Here is a 14,983-nt window from a genome sequence, read left to right on the forward strand (position 1 = left end):
ACCGTTTGGAAATGCAGATGCAATTCTGTCACCATCCTGCTCCAACGGCTCTTGTATTTTCCCATCATATTGAAGATACGACCAATTCCCTTCATGCCTGCTCCTCACGTTCTTCTCGGATGTCTTTTCCCTGGAATGCCCTCTGCACTCTTTGGCTTCCATCCCATAGGGCATTTTCATTTCTTGAACGTCCTAAGTTTCCCTGGTCACCTAGACTTCCAGGATGCTGTTTTCCCTGCCTGAAATTCTTCCTGCATCTCAACCCTGGTTTACGTAGGTTCCACCTATGGACCTCAACGCAATGGTTACTCTGAAAAGCCTTCCCTGACACCCAGGTTTTGGTGAGGGTAGAGGCCCCTCGACAAGTTCTCCAAGGATCTGCCTGTGATGTATCATTAGATTCGTCTCAGTGAAAGCAGGAACTCTGTGTCTGCTTCTCTCCGCCTCCTAGTTCCAGAAACTTATTACATGCCTCCCAGCTCATCGTAGGTGCTCAGGATTTACTTAGCGTGTGAAAGACAGAAAAGTTCTTGGAAGCCTCAAGGTGTCACTTGGCTCGGCACTTTTGATCTCTTTGTGTATTTGGCGATTCCATTCTTTCCTTTCCTGGGTTCATGTGTACGCTATATTCAAGGCACAATCTAAGGCATTAAGACATATCCATCAGTATGGGTTCTTGCTTTCAAGGAACTCGTACAGCAGATTTCTACAGTTTAGGGCTTTTCAAATGCTCTAGAAGAATGTGAACGTTCAGTGTGATCCATTTTCATTTCCAAGAAAGATCGTTTGACTTCCATAGCAAAGGTGGAGACCTTCCGACGTGTAGTCCAATACTTAGACCTTGACCATGTCAGGCAAGTCTTGCGGTTCCTTCTGGAGGTGTGTGGCTCTTGCAGAAACGTGAAGATCTTCCATCGTCCTCGGACTTTGGTGTCATTTGCAACCATCAAGAAAGCTTCCAGGTATAGGTTCCAGACCACCACCGCACACACTCAGTAGGCAACGGAGTGGATTCCAGGAATATGCGTTGTTAACCAGCATCACCGTTGATATTGTTGCTGCACGCTCTATGCAGTGGCCAGGGCCTGGATTGTCCACTGGGTCTCATGTGGAATGGAAAGAAGGGCTTCCCCCACCCCCCACCCCACCCCCCACTCTTGACAGCCTTGTGACTAGAAACGGGCCCCGAAACAAGAATCAGACAAACCAGATAAGCCCAGATGGTAGTCCATGAGATGAAGGAACTAAGCAGCTGGTTGGGATGGCGCCAAGGGGAAAGGTTGCTCTTTTTGTCTCCCGCTCTACTCCTTTCTTCCTGGACGCCTTAGGGGTTCATCATGGAGATTTGAAATAAAGTTCACCAAAGTCATATGTGTTGAATCAAGATTTTGCATTTCACCATCTCTCAAAAACGAAGAGTGCTTAACCTGCACAGGTTTCTTTCAAAAAAGTCAATTGCTTTTCAGTTCTGGGGTTTCTCTCTTGCCTTGTTCAAGTAGCCTTAAGAGTAAAAATCAACGAAAACTAAAGAAAGATTCCAAGATACCAACAAAGGACACCTTCTGTTTCTTCAATCACCTTTCCACTTAGTAGCACACGAGCTCTTTTCTTTGTATTTTGCCTAGGGAATTCGCAATGTGCTGGTTCAGATGGCAAGGCATCCGCCCGCAGGAGACTCGGGTTTGATCCCTGGGTCGGGAAGATCCCCTGGAGAAGGTAATGGCAACCCACTCCAGTATTCTCGCCTGGGAAATGCCACGGACAGAGGAGCCTGATGGGCCGCACTCCATGGGTCCTATAAGAGTTGGGCTCAACCCAGCAACTACGAACAGAAGTATTTCCAAAGACCACACTCGTGTGTGTGTGTGTGTGTGTGTGTGTGTGTGTGTGTCTGTCTGTCTGTCTGTCTGTATGTCTGTGTGCCTGCCTGTGGTTCGTCTGCTCTCTCAGGAAGGTCGGGTGCTTGGCGGGCGGCGTGGGGACAAGGGGGGCGCCTCGGTAGGGCAAAGGGGCGGGGCTGAGGCGCTCCGGTCGACCGCGCCTCCGTGGCTCCCGGTGGGTTTGGGCAGCGGGCAGGTGCCGGGCAAGTTGGGCGCTCAAGATTCGCTGCGCCTAGGCCCGCAGGAGGTTCAGAGGCCCCCGGGCCGCGGGGATCGGGAGGCGGCGGGCCCCGAAGACCGACACCTCCGGGGTCGCGCGGCCCTGAGCAGCGAACGGGATGGGGGGGGGGAGGTGGGGGGAGGCCCCGCTCAGCCAGCGCGGCCGGGTCTGGAGTGGCCGGGGGTGGGAGGGCGCCGAGACCTCCGCACCCCTCAGCCCACCCCCCAGGCCCCGCGCGCACGCACGCACGCCCTCCCGGTCACTGGGGGGTCCTGGAAGCCCATCGGGCCCCCGGGCCCGGCCAGGCGGTTGCTGGTCTGGTGTTGGCGGTGTTCGGGGGCCGGGCCGGCGTCAGCAGGCTGGAGTGCGGTCGCGGGTCGTGCGGCTCAAGTACAGCACGGCCCCCGGAGGAGAGGGGCGGCCCGTTGGCCCGACCTGCAGGTCAGAGCGAAAGGGAGGCGAAGCGCAAGGCTCTTAGGGCGCCCCGCGGCGGCCGCGGCCGTCTCCGGCCCTATCGGTCTGAAGGCGCCCGATCTCGTCTGATCTCGGAAGCTAAGCAGGGTCGGGCCTGTTCAGTATCTTGGATGGGAGACCACCTGGGAATTCCGGGTGCTGGAGGCTTTTTTGCCTACCAGAAGAGGTCCTTTAGCCCCCGCCCCGCGTCCCAATTCTTGGACCCACACCCCCCTCGCCCCCCCGCCACCCCCGCAGCCCCAGCCCCTCCCGGGGCGGGGGGAGTGAGTGGGTGGCCGGGGCCCCGACTCCCGCTGCAGACCTGGGTTGCCTCCCCGCGGCCCGCGAGCCCCTCCGCATTCGCATTCGGCTTTCAGGAAACCAGACGACCGGACCGGCCGTCCCGTCTCGCTCTGGGGCTCCTTTGGCTTGCCTCAGGCAATCCCGGGGCTTGCACCGACTCCAGCCAGAGCCCCAGCCCCCGCCCCACCCCCAGCCTCGCAGGCGATCGCGCATGCGCATGCGAGCGCGCGCACAGATCGATGTGCCCAAACGGGGCATCTAGCTTGTTGGCTTGTACTGGGGGTGGATCTATGCCTGGGAGTGGGACTGCTGAACCATAGGCTACTTCTACGTTTAGTTCCTTCGCGAACCTCCATACTCTTTTCCATCCCGGCTGTACCAACTCCCATTCCTACTCAGCGTGGAGGAGAGTTCCCTTTGCTCCACAGCTTCTCCAGCATCTGCTATGGACAGACATTGCAATGAGGCCCAATCGGACTCGGGCGAAGTGGTCCCTCCTTGGCGTTTGGAGTTGAGTCTCTCCAATCATTAGTGACGTGGAGCAAGATGACCGTTTGGAAATGCAGATGCAATTCTGTCACCATCCTGCTCCAACGGCTCTTGTATTTTCCCATCATATTGAAGATACGACCAATTCCCTTCATGCCTGCTCCTCACGTTCTTCTCGGATGTCTTTTCCCTGGAATGCCCTCTGCACTCTTTGGCTTCCATCCCATAGGGCATTTTCATTTCTTGAACGTCCTAAGTTTCCCTGGTCACCTAGACTTCCAGGATGCTGTTTTCCCTGCCTGAAATTCTTCCTGCATCTCAACCCTGGTTTACGTAGGTTCCACCTATGGACCTCAACGCAATGGTTACTCTGAAAAGCCTTCCCTGACACCCAGGTTTTGGTGAGGGTAGAGGCCCCTCGACAAGTTCTCCAAGGATCTGCCTGTGATGTATCATTAGATTCGTCTCAGTGAAAGCAGGAACTCTGTGTCTGCTTCTCTCCGCCTCCTAGTTCCAGAAACTTATTACATGCCTCCCAGCTCATCGTAGGTGCTCAGGATTTACTTAGCGTGTGAAAGACAGAAAAGTTCTTGGAAGCCTCAAGGTGTCACTTGGCTCGGCACTTTTGATCTCTTTGTGTATTTGGCGATTCCATTCTTTCCTTTCCTGGGTTCATGTGTACGCTATATTCAAGGCACAATCTAAGGCATTAAGACATATCCATCAGTATGGGTTCTTGCTTTCAAGGAACTCGTACAGCAGATTTCTACAGTTTAGGGCTTTTCAAATGCTCTAGAAGAATGTGAACGTTCAGTGTGATCCATTTTCATTTCCAAGAAAGATCGTTTGACTTCCATAGCAAAGGTGGAGACCTTCCGACGTGTAGTCCAATACTTAGACCTTGACCATGTCAGGCAAGTCTTGCGGTTCCTTCTGGAGGTGTGTGGCTCTTGCAGAAACGTGAAGATCTTCCATCGTCCTCGGACTTTGGTGTCATTTGCAACCATCAAGAAAGCTTCCAGGTATAGGTTCCAGACCACCACCGCACACACTCAGTAGGCAACGGAGTGGATTCCAGGAATATGCGTTGTTAACCAGCATCACCGTTGATATTGTTGCTGCACGCTCTATGCAGTGGCCAGGGCCTGGATTGTCCACTGGGTCTCATGTGGAATGGAAAGAAGGGCTTCCCCCACCCCCCACCCCACCCCCCACTCTTGACAGCCTTGTGACTAGAAACGGGCCCCGAAACAAGAATCAGACAAACCAGATAAGCCCAGATGGTAGTCCATGAGATGAAGGAACTAAGCAGCTGGTTGGGATGGCGCCAAGGGGAAAGGTTGCTCTTTTTGTCTCCCGCTCTACTCCTTTCTTCCTGGACGCCTTAGGGGTTCATCATGGAGATTTGAAATAAAGTTCACCAAAGTCATATGTGTTGAATCAAGATTTTGCATTTCACCATCTCTCAAAAACGAAGAGTGCTTAACCTGCACAGGTTTCTTTCAAAAAAGTCAATTGCTTTTCAGTTCTGGGGTTTCTCTCTTGCCTTGTTCAAGTAGCCTTAAGAGTAAAAATCAACGAAAACTAAAGAAAGATTCCAAGATACCAACAAAGGACACCTTCTGTTTCTTCAATCACCTTTCCACTTAGTAGCACACGAGCTCTTTTCTTTGTATTTTGCCTAGGGAATTCGCAATGTGCTGGTTCAGATGGCAAGGCATCCGCCCGCAGGAGACTCGGGTTTGATCCCTGGGTCGGGAAGATCCCCTGGAGAAGGTAATGGCAACCCACTCCAGTATTCTCGCCTGGGAAATGCCACGGACAGAGGAGCCTGATGGGCCGCACTCCATGGGTCCTATAAGAGTTGGGCTCAACCCAGCAACTACGAACAGAAGTATTTCCAAAGACCACACTCGTGTGTGTGTGTGTGTGTGTGTGTGTGTGTGTGTGTGTCTGTCTGTCTGTCTGTATGTCTGTGTGCCTGCCTGTGGTTCGTCTGCTCTCTCAGGAAGGTCGGGTGCTTGGCGGGCGGCGTGGGGACAAGGGGGGCGCCTCGGTAGGGCAAAGGGGCGGGGCTGAGGCGCTCCGGTCGACCGCGCCTCCGTGGCTCCCGGTGGGTTTGGGCAGCGGGCAGGTGCCGGGCAAGTTGGGCGCTCAAGATTCGCTGCGCCTAGGCCCGCAGGAGGTTCAGAGGCCCCCGGGCCGCGGGGATCGGGAGGCGGCGGGCCCCGAAGACCGACACCTCCGGGGTCGCGCGGCCCTGAGCAGCGAACGGGATGGGGGGGGGAGGTGGGGGGAGGCCCCGCTCAGCCAGCGCGGCCGGGTCTGGAGTGGCCGGGGGTGGGAGGGCGCCGAGACCTCCGCACCCCTCAGCCCACCCCCCAGGCCCCGCGCGCACGCACGCACGCCCTCCCGGTCACTGGGGGGTCCTGGAAGCCCATCGGGCCCCCGGGCCCGGCCAGGCGGTTGCTGGTCTGGTGTTGGCGGTGTTCGGGGGCCGGGCCGGCGTCAGCAGGCTGGAGTGCGGTCGCGGGTCGTGCGGCTCAAGTACAGCACGGCCCCCGGAGGAGAGGGGCGGCCCGTTGGCCCGACCTGCAGGTCAGAGCGAAAGGGAGGCGAAGCGCAAGGCTCTTAGGGCGCCCCGCGGCGGCCGCGGCCGTCTCCGGCCCTATCGGTCTGAAGGCGCCCGATCTCGTCTGATCTCGGAAGCTAAGCAGGGTCGGGCCTGTTCAGTATCTTGGATGGGAGACCACCTGGGAATTCCGGGTGCTGGAGGCTTTTTTGCCTACCAGAAGAGGTCCTTTAGCCCCCGCCCCGCGTCCCAATTCTTGGACCCACACCCCCCTCGCCCCCCCGCCACCCCCGCAGCCCCAGCCCCTCCCGGGGCGGGGGGAGTGAGTGGGTGGCCGGGGCCCCGACTCCCGCTGCAGACCTGGGTTGCCTCCCCGCGGCCCGCGAGCCCCTCCGCATTCGCATTCGGCTTTCAGGAAACCAGACGACCGGACCGGCCGTCCCGTCTCCCTCTGGGGCTCCTTTGGCTTGCCTCAGGCAATCCCGGGGCTTGCACCGACTCCAGCCAGAGCCCCAGCCCCCGCCCCACCCCCAGCCTCGCAGGCGATCGCGCATGCGCATGCGAGCGCGCGCACAGATCGATGTGCCCAAACGGGGCATCTAGCTTGTTGGCTTGTACTGGGGGTGGATCTATGCCTGGGAGTGGGACTGCTGAACCATAGGCTACTTCTACGTTTAGTTCCTTCGCGAACCTCCATACTCTTTTCCATCCCGGCTGTACCAACTCCCATTCCTACTCAGCGTGGAGGAGAGTTCCCTTTGCTCCACAGCTTCTCCAGCATCTGCTATGGACAGACATTGCAATGAGGCCCAATCGGACTCGGGCGAAGTGGTCCCTCCTTGGCGTTTGGAGTTGAGTCTCTCCAATCATTAGTGACGTGGAGCAAGATGACCGTTTGGAAATGCAGATGCAATTCTGTCACCATCCTGCTCCAACGGCTCTTGTATTTTCCCATCATATTGAAGATACGACCAATTCCCTTCATGCCTGCTCCTCACGTTCTTCTCGGATGTCTTTTCCCTGGAATGCCCTCTGCACTCTTTGGCTTCCATCCCATAGGGCATTTTCATTTCTTGAACGTCCTAAGTTTCCCTGGTCACCTAGACTTCCAGGATGCTGTTTTCCCTGCCTGAAATTCTTCCTGCATCTCAACCCTGGTTTACGTAGGTTCCACCTATGGACCTCAACGCAATGGTTACTCTGAAAAGCCTTCCCTGACACCCAGGTTTTGGTGAGGGTAGAGGCCCCTCGACAAGTTCTCCAAGGATCTGCCTGTGATGTATCATTAGATTCGTCTCAGTGAAAGCAGGAACTCTGTGTCTGCTTCTCTCCGCCTCCTAGTTCCAGAAACTTATTACATGCCTCCCAGCTCATCGTAGGTGCTCAGGATTTACTTAGCGTGTGAAAGACAGAAAAGTTCTTGGAAGCCTCAAGGTGTCACTTGGCTCGGCACTTTTGATCTCTTTGTGTATTTGGCGATTCCATTCTTTCCTTTCCTGGGTTCATGTGTACGCTATATTCAAGGCACAATCTAAGGCATTAAGACATATCCATCAGTATGGGTTCTTGCTTTCAAGGAACTCGTACAGCAGATTTCTACAGTTTAGGGCTTTTCAAATGCTCTAGAAGAATGTGAACGTTCAGTGTGATCCATTTTCATTTCCAAGAAAGATCGTTTGACTTCCATAGCAAAGGTGGAGACCTTCCGACGTGTAGTCCAATACTTAGACCTTGACCATGTCAGGCAAGTCTTGCGGTTCCTTCTGGAGGTGTGTGGCTCTTGCAGAAACGTGAAGATCTTCCATCGTCCTCGGACTTTGGTGTCATTTGCAACCATCAAGAAAGCTTCCAGGTATAGGTTCCAGACCACCACCGCACACACTCAGTAGGCAACGGAGTGGATTCCAGGAATATGCGTTGTTAACCAGCATCACCGTTGATATTGTTGCTGCACGCTCTATGCAGTGGCCAGGGCCTGGATTGTCCACTGGGTCTCATGTGGAATGGAAAGAAGGGCTTCCCCCACCCCCCACCCCACCCCCCACTCTTGACAGCCTTGTGACTAGAAACGGGCCCCGAAACAAGAATCAGACAAACCAGATAAGCCCAGATGGTAGTCCATGAGATGAAGGAACTAAGCAGCTGGTTGGGATGGCGCCAAGGGGAAAGGTTGCTCTTTTTGTCTCCCGCTCTACTCCTTTCTTCCTGGACGCCTTAGGGGTTCATCATGGAGATTTGAAATAAAGTTCACCAAAGTCATATGTGTTGAATCAAGATTTTGCATTTCACCATCTCTCAAAAACGAAGAGTGCTTAACCTGCACAGGTTTCTTTCAAAAAAGTCAATTGCTTTTCAGTTCTGGGGTTTCTCTCTTGCCTTGTTCAAGTAGCCTTAAGAGTAAAAATCAACGAAAACTAAAGAAAGATTCCAAGATACCAACAAAGGACACCTTCTGTTTCTTCAATCACCTTTCCACTTAGTAGCACACGAGCTCTTTTCTTTGTATTTTGCCTAGGGAATTCGCAATGTGCTGGTTCAGATGGCAAGGCATCCGCCCGCAGGAGACTCGGGTTTGATCCCTGGGTCGGGAAGATCCCCTGGAGAAGGTAATGGCAACCCACTCCAGTATTCTCGCCTGGGAAATGCCACGGACAGAGGAGCCTGATGGGCCGCACTCCATGGGTCCTATAAGAGTTGGGCTCAACCCAGCAACTACGAACAGAAGTATTTCCAAAGACCACACTCGTGTGTGTGTGTGTGTGTGTGTGTGTGTGTGTGTGTGTCTGTCTGTCTGTCTGTATGTCTGTGTGCCTGCCTGTGGTTCGTCTGCTCTCTCAGGAAGGTCGGGTGCTTGGCGGGCGGCGTGGGGACAAGGGGGGCGCCTCGGTAGGGCAAAGGGGCGGGGCTGAGGCGCTCCGGTCGACCGCGCCTCCGTGGCTCCCGGTGGGTTTGGGCAGCGGGCAGGTGCCGGGCAAGTTGGGCGCTCAAGATTCGCTGCGCCTAGGCCCGCAGGAGGTTCAGAGGCCCCCGGGCCGCGGGGATCGGGAGGCGGCGGGCCCCGAAGACCGACACCTCCGGGGTCGCGCGGCCCTGAGCAGCGAACGGGATGGGGGGGGGAGGTGGGGGGAGGCCCCGCTCAGCCAGCGCGGCCGGGTCTGGAGTGGCCGGGGGTGGGAGGGCGCCGAGACCTCCGCACCCCTCAGCCCACCCCCCAGGCCCCGCGCGCACGCACGCACGCCCTCCCGGTCACTGGGGGGTCCTGGAAGCCCATCGGGCCCCCGGGCCCGGCCAGGCGGTTGCTGGTCTGGTGTTGGCGGTGTTCGGGGGCCGGGCCGGCGTCAGCAGGCTGGAGTGCGGTCGCGGGTCGTGCGGCTCAAGTACAGCACGGCCCCCGGAGGAGAGGGGCGGCCCGTTGGCCCGACCTGCAGGTCAGAGCGAAAGGGAGGCGAAGCGCAAGGCTCTTAGGGCGCCCCGCGGCGGCCGCGGCCGTCTCCGGCCCTATCGGTCTGAAGGCGCCCGATCTCGTCTGATCTCGGAAGCTAAGCAGGGTCGGGCCTGTTCAGTATCTTGGATGGGAGACCACCTGGGAATTCCGGGTGCTGGAGGCTTTTTTGCCTACCAGAAGAGGTCCTTTAGCCCCCGCCCCGCGTCCCAATTCTTGGACCCACACCCCCCTCGCCCCCCCGCCACCCCCGCAGCCCCAGCCCCTCCCGGGGCGGGGGGAGTGAGTGGGTGGCCGGGGCCCCGACTCCCGCTGCAGACCTGGGTTGCCTCCCCGCGGCCCGCGAGCCCCTCCGCATTCGCATTCGGCTTTCAGGAAACCAGACGACCGGACCGGCCGTCCCGTCTCCCTCTGGGGCTCCTTTGGCTTGCCTCAGGCAATCCCGGGGCTTGCACCGACTCCAGCCAGAGCCCCAGCCCCCGCCCCACCCCCAGCCTCGCAGGCGATCGCGCATGCGCATGCGAGCGCGCGCACAGATCGATGTGCCCAAACGGGGCATCTAGCTTGTTGGCTTGTACTGGGGGTGGATCTATGCCTGGGAGTGGGACTGCTGAACCATAGGCTACTTCTACGTTTAGTTCCTTCGCGAACCTCCATACTCTTTTCCATCCCGGCTGTACCAACTCCCATTCCTACTCAGCGTGGAGGAGAGTTCCCTTTGCTCCACAGCTTCTCCAGCATCTGCTATGGACAGACATTGCAATGAGGCCCAATCGGACTCGGGCGAAGTGGTCCCTCCTTGGCGTTTGGAGTTGAGTCTCTCCAATCATTAGTGACGTGGAGCAAGATGACCGTTTGGAAATGCAGATGCAATTCTGTCACCATCCTGCTCCAACGGCTCTTGTATTTTCCCATCATATTGAAGATACGACCAATTCCCTTCATGCCTGCTCCTCACGTTCTTCTCGGATGTCTTTTCCCTGGAATGCCCTCTGCACTCTTTGGCTTCCATCCCATAGGGCATTTTCATTTCTTGAACGTCCTAAGTTTCCCTGGTCACCTAGACTTCCAGGATGCTGTTTTCCCTGCCTGAAATTCTTCCTGCATCTCAACCCTGGTTTACGTAGGTTCCACCTATGGACCTCAACGCAATGGTTACTCTGAAAAGCCTTCCCTGACACCCAGGTTTTGGTGAGGGTAGAGGCCCCTCGACAAGTTCTCCAAGGATCTGCCTGTGATGTATCATTAGATTCGTCTCAGTGAAAGCAGGAACTCTGTGTCTGCTTCTCTCCGCCTCCTAGTTCCAGAAACTTATTACATGCCTCCCAGCTCATCGTAGGTGCTCAGGATTTACTTAGCGTGTGAAAGACAGAAAAGTTCTTGGAAGCCTCAAGGTGTCACTTGGCTCGGCACTTTTGATCTCTTTGTGTATTTGGCGATTCCATTCTTTCCTTTCCTGGGTTCATGTGTACGCTATATTCAAGGCACAATCTAAGGCATTAAGACATATCCATCAGTATGGGTTCTTGCTTTCAAGGAACTCGTACAGCAGATTTCTACAGTTTAGGGCTTTTCAAATGCTCTAGAAGAATGTGAACGTTCAGTGTGATCCATTTTCATTTCCAAGAAAGATCGTTTGACTTCCATAGCAAAGGTGGAGACCTTCCGACGTGTAGTCCAATACTTAGACCTTGACCATGTCAGGCAAGTCTTGCGGTTCCTTCTGGAGGTGTGTGGCTCTTGCAGAAACGTGAAGATCTTCCATCGTCCTCGGACTTTGGTGTCATTTGCAACCATCAAGAAAGCTTCCAGGTATAGGTTCCAGACCACCACCGCACACACTCAGTAGGCAACGGAGTGGATTCCAGGAATATGCGTTGTTAACCAGCATCACCGTTGATATTGTTGCTGCACGCTCTATGCAGTGGCCAGGGCCTGGATTGTCCACTGGGTCTCATGTGGAATGGAAAGAAGGGCTTCCCCCACCCCCCACCCCACCCCCCACTCTTGACAGCCTTGTGACTAGAAACGGGCCCCGAAACAAGAATCAGACAAACCAGATAAGCCCAGATGGTAGTCCATGAGATGAAGGAACTAAGCAGCTGGTTGGGATGGCGCCAAGGGGAAAGGTTGCTCTTTTTGTCTCCCGCTCTACTCCTTTCTTCCTGGACGCCTTAGGGGTTCATCATGGAGATTTGAAATAAAGTTCACCAAAGTCATATGTGTTGAATCAAGATTTTGCATTTCACCATCTCTCAAAAACGAAGAGTGCTTAACCTGCACAGGTTTCTTTCAAAAAAGTCAATTGCTTTTCAGTTCTGGGGTTTCTCTCTTGCCTTGTTCAAGTAGCCTTAAGAGTAAAAATCAACGAAAACTAAAGAAAGATTCCAAGATACCAACAAAGGACACCTTCTGTTTCTTCAATCACCTTTCCACTTAGTAGCACACGAGCTCTTTTCTTTGTATTTTGCCTAGGGAATTCGCAATGTGCTGGTTCAGATGGCAAGGCATCCGCCCGCAGGAGACTCGGGTTTGATCCCTGGGTCGGGAAGATCCCCTGGAGAAGGTAATGGCAACCCACTCCAGTATTCTCGCCTGGGAAATGCCACGGACAGAGGAGCCTGATGGGCCGCACTCCATGGGTCCTATAAGAGTTGGGCTCAACCCAGCAACTACGAACAGAAGTATTTCCAAAGACCACACTCGTGTGTGTGTGTGTGTGTGTGTGTGTGTGTGTGTCTGTCTGTCTGTCTGTCTGTATGTCTGTGTGCCTGCCTGTGGTTCGTCTGCTCTCTCAGGAAGGTCGGGTGCTTGGCGGGCGGCGTGGGGACAAGGGGGGCGCCTCGGTAGGGCAAAGGGGCGGGGCTGAGGCGCTCCGGTCGACCGCGCCTCCGTGGCTCCCGGTGGGTTTGGGCAGCGGGCAGGTGCCGGGCAAGTTGGGCGCTCAAGATTCGCTGCGCCTAGGCCCGCAGGAGGTTCAGAGGCCCCCGGGCCGCGGGGATCGGGAGGCGGCGGGCCCCGAAGACCGACACCTCCGGGGTCGCGCGGCCCTGAGCAGCGAACGGGATGGGGGGGGGAGGTGGGGGGAGGCCCCGCTCAGCCAGCGCGGCCGGGTCTGGAGTGGCCGGGGGTGGGAGGGCGCCGAGACCTCCGCACCCCTCAGCCCACCCCCCAGGCCCCGCGCGCACGCACGCACGCCCTCCCGGTCACTGGGGGGTCCTGGAAGCCCATCGGGCCCCCGGGCCCGGCCAGGCGGTTGCTGGTCTGGTGTTGGCGGTGTTCGGGGGCCGGGCCGGCGTCAGCAGGCTGGAGTGCGGTCGCGGGTCGTGCGGCTCAAGTACAGCACGGCCCCCGGAGGAGAGGGGCGGCCCGTTGGCCCGACCTGCAGGTCAGAGCGAAAGGGAGGCGAAGCGCAAGGCTCTTAGGGCGCCCCGCGGCGGCCGCGGCCGTCTCCGGCCCTATCGGTCTGAAGGCGCCCGATCTCGTCTGATCTCGGAAGCTAAGCAGGGTCGGGCCTGTTCAGTATCTTGGATGGGAGACCACCTGGGAATTCCGGGTGCTGGAGGCTTTTTTGCCTACCAGAAGAGGTCCTTTAGCCCCCGCCCCGCGTCCCAATTCTTGGACCCACACCCCCCTCGCCCCCCCGCCACCCCCGCAGCCCCAGCCCCTCCCGGGGCGGGGGGAGTGAGTGGGTGGCCGGGGCCCCGACTCCCGCTGCAGACCTGGGTTGCCTCCCCGCGGCCCGCGAGCCCCTCCGCATTCGCATTCGGCTTTCAGGAAACCAGACGACCGGACCGGCCGTCCCGTCTCCCTCTGGGGCTCCTTTGGCTTGCCTCAGGCAATCCCGGGGCTTGCACCGACTCCAGCCAGAGCCCCAGCCCCCGCCCCACCCCCAGCCTCGCAGGCGATCGCGCATGCGCATGCGAGCGCGCGCACAGATCGATGTGCCCAAACGGGGCATCTAGCTTGTTGGCTTGTACTGGGGGTGGATCTATGCCTGGGAGTGGGACTGCTGAACCATAGGCTACTTCTACGTTTAGTTCCTTCGCGAACCTCCATACTCTTTTCCATCCCGGCTGTACCAACTCCCATTCCTACTCAGCGTGGAGGAGAGTTCCCTTTGCTCCACAGCTTCTCCAGCATCTGCTATGGACAGACATTGCAATGAGGCCCAATCGGACTCGGGCGAAGTGGTCCCTCCTTGGCGTTTGGAGTTGAGTCTCTCCAATCATTAGTGACGTGGAGCAAGATGACCGTTTGGAAATGCAGATGCAATTCTGTCACCATCCTGCTCCAACGGCTCTTGTATTTTCCCATCATATTGAAGATATGACCAATTCCCTTCATGCCTGCTCCTCACGTTCTTCTCGGATGTCTTTTCCCTGGAATGCCCTCTGCACTCTTTGGCTTCCATCCCATAGGGCATTTTCATTTCTTGAACGTCCTAAGTTTCCCTGGTCACCTAGACTTCCAGGATGCTGTTTTCCCTGCCTGAAATTCTTCCTGCATCTCAACCCTGGTTTACGTAGGTTCCACCTATGGACCTCAACGCAATGGTTACTCTGAAAAGCCTTCCCTGACACCCAGGTTTTGGTGAGGGTAGAGGCCCCTCGACAAGTTCTCCAAGGATCTGCCTGTGATGTATCATTAGATTCGTCTCAATGAAAGCAGGAACTCTGTGTCTGCTTCTCTCCGCCTCCTAGTTCCAGAAACTTATTACATGCCTCCCAGCTCATCGTAGGTGCTCAGGATTTACTTAGCGTGTGAAAGACAGAAAAGTTCTTGGAAGCCTCAAGGTGTCACTTGGCTCGGCACTTTTGATCTCTTTGTGTATTTGGCGATTCCATTCTTTCCTTTCCTGGGTTCATGTGTACGCTATATTCAAGGCACAATCTAAGGCATTAAGACATATCCATCAGTATGGGTTCTTGCTTTCAAGGAACTCGTACAGCAGATTTCTACAGTTTAGGGCTTTTCAAATGCTCTAGAAGAATGTGAACGTTCAGTGTGATCCATTTTCATTTCCAAGAAAGATCGTTTGACTTCCATAGCAAAGGTGGAGACCTTCCGACGTGTAGTCCAATACTTAGACCTTGACCATGTCAGGCAAGTCTTGCGGTTCCTTCTGGAGGTGTGTGGCTCTTGCAGAAACGTGAAGATCTTCCATCGTCCTCGGACTTTGGTGTCATTTGCAACCATCAAGAAAGCTTCCAGGTATAGGTTCCAGACCACCACCGCACACACTCAGTAGGCAACGGAGTGGATTCCAGGAATATGCGTTGTTAACCAGCATCACCGTTGATATTGTTGCTGCACGCTCTATGCAGTGGCCAGGGCCTGGATTGTCCACTGGGTCTCATGTGGAATGGAAAGAAGGGCTTCCCCCACCCCCCACCCCACCCCCCACTCTTGACAGCCTTGTGACTAGAAACGGGCCCCGAAACAAGAATCAGACAAACCAGATAAGCCCAGATGGTAGTCCATGAGATGAAGGAACTAAGCAGCTGGTTGGGATGGCGCCAAGGGGAAAGGTTGCTCTTTTTGTCTCCCGCTCTACTCCTTTCTTCCTGGACGCCTTAGGGGTTCATCATGGAGATTTGAAATAAAGTTCACCAAAGTCATAT

The 14,983-nt window shown here is 56.1% G+C and overlaps 4 pseudogenes; all 4 read left to right on the top strand.

Annotated features, from left to right (window-relative positions):
• Positions 1-2,601: 2,601 nt before the first annotated feature.
• Positions 2,602-2,721, top strand: LOC129640917 (uncharacterized; annotated as a pseudogene).
• A 3,282-nt stretch (positions 2,722-6,003) lies between these two features.
• Positions 6,004-6,123, top strand: LOC129640918 (uncharacterized; annotated as a pseudogene).
• A 3,282-nt stretch (positions 6,124-9,405) lies between these two features.
• On the top strand, positions 9,406-9,525 carry LOC129640919 (uncharacterized; annotated as a pseudogene).
• Positions 9,526-12,807: 3,282 nt separating this feature from the next.
• Positions 12,808-12,927, top strand: LOC129640920 (uncharacterized; annotated as a pseudogene).
• The last annotated feature ends 2,056 nt before the right edge of the window (positions 12,928-14,983 follow it).

This window comes from Bubalus kerabau, unplaced genomic scaffold, assembly GCF_029407905.1.
Source record: "Bubalus kerabau isolate K-KA32 ecotype Philippines breed swamp buffalo unplaced genomic scaffold, PCC_UOA_SB_1v2 scaffold_54, whole genome shotgun sequence".
Lineage (NCBI taxonomy): Eukaryota > Metazoa > Chordata > Mammalia > Artiodactyla > Bovidae > Bubalus > Bubalus kerabau.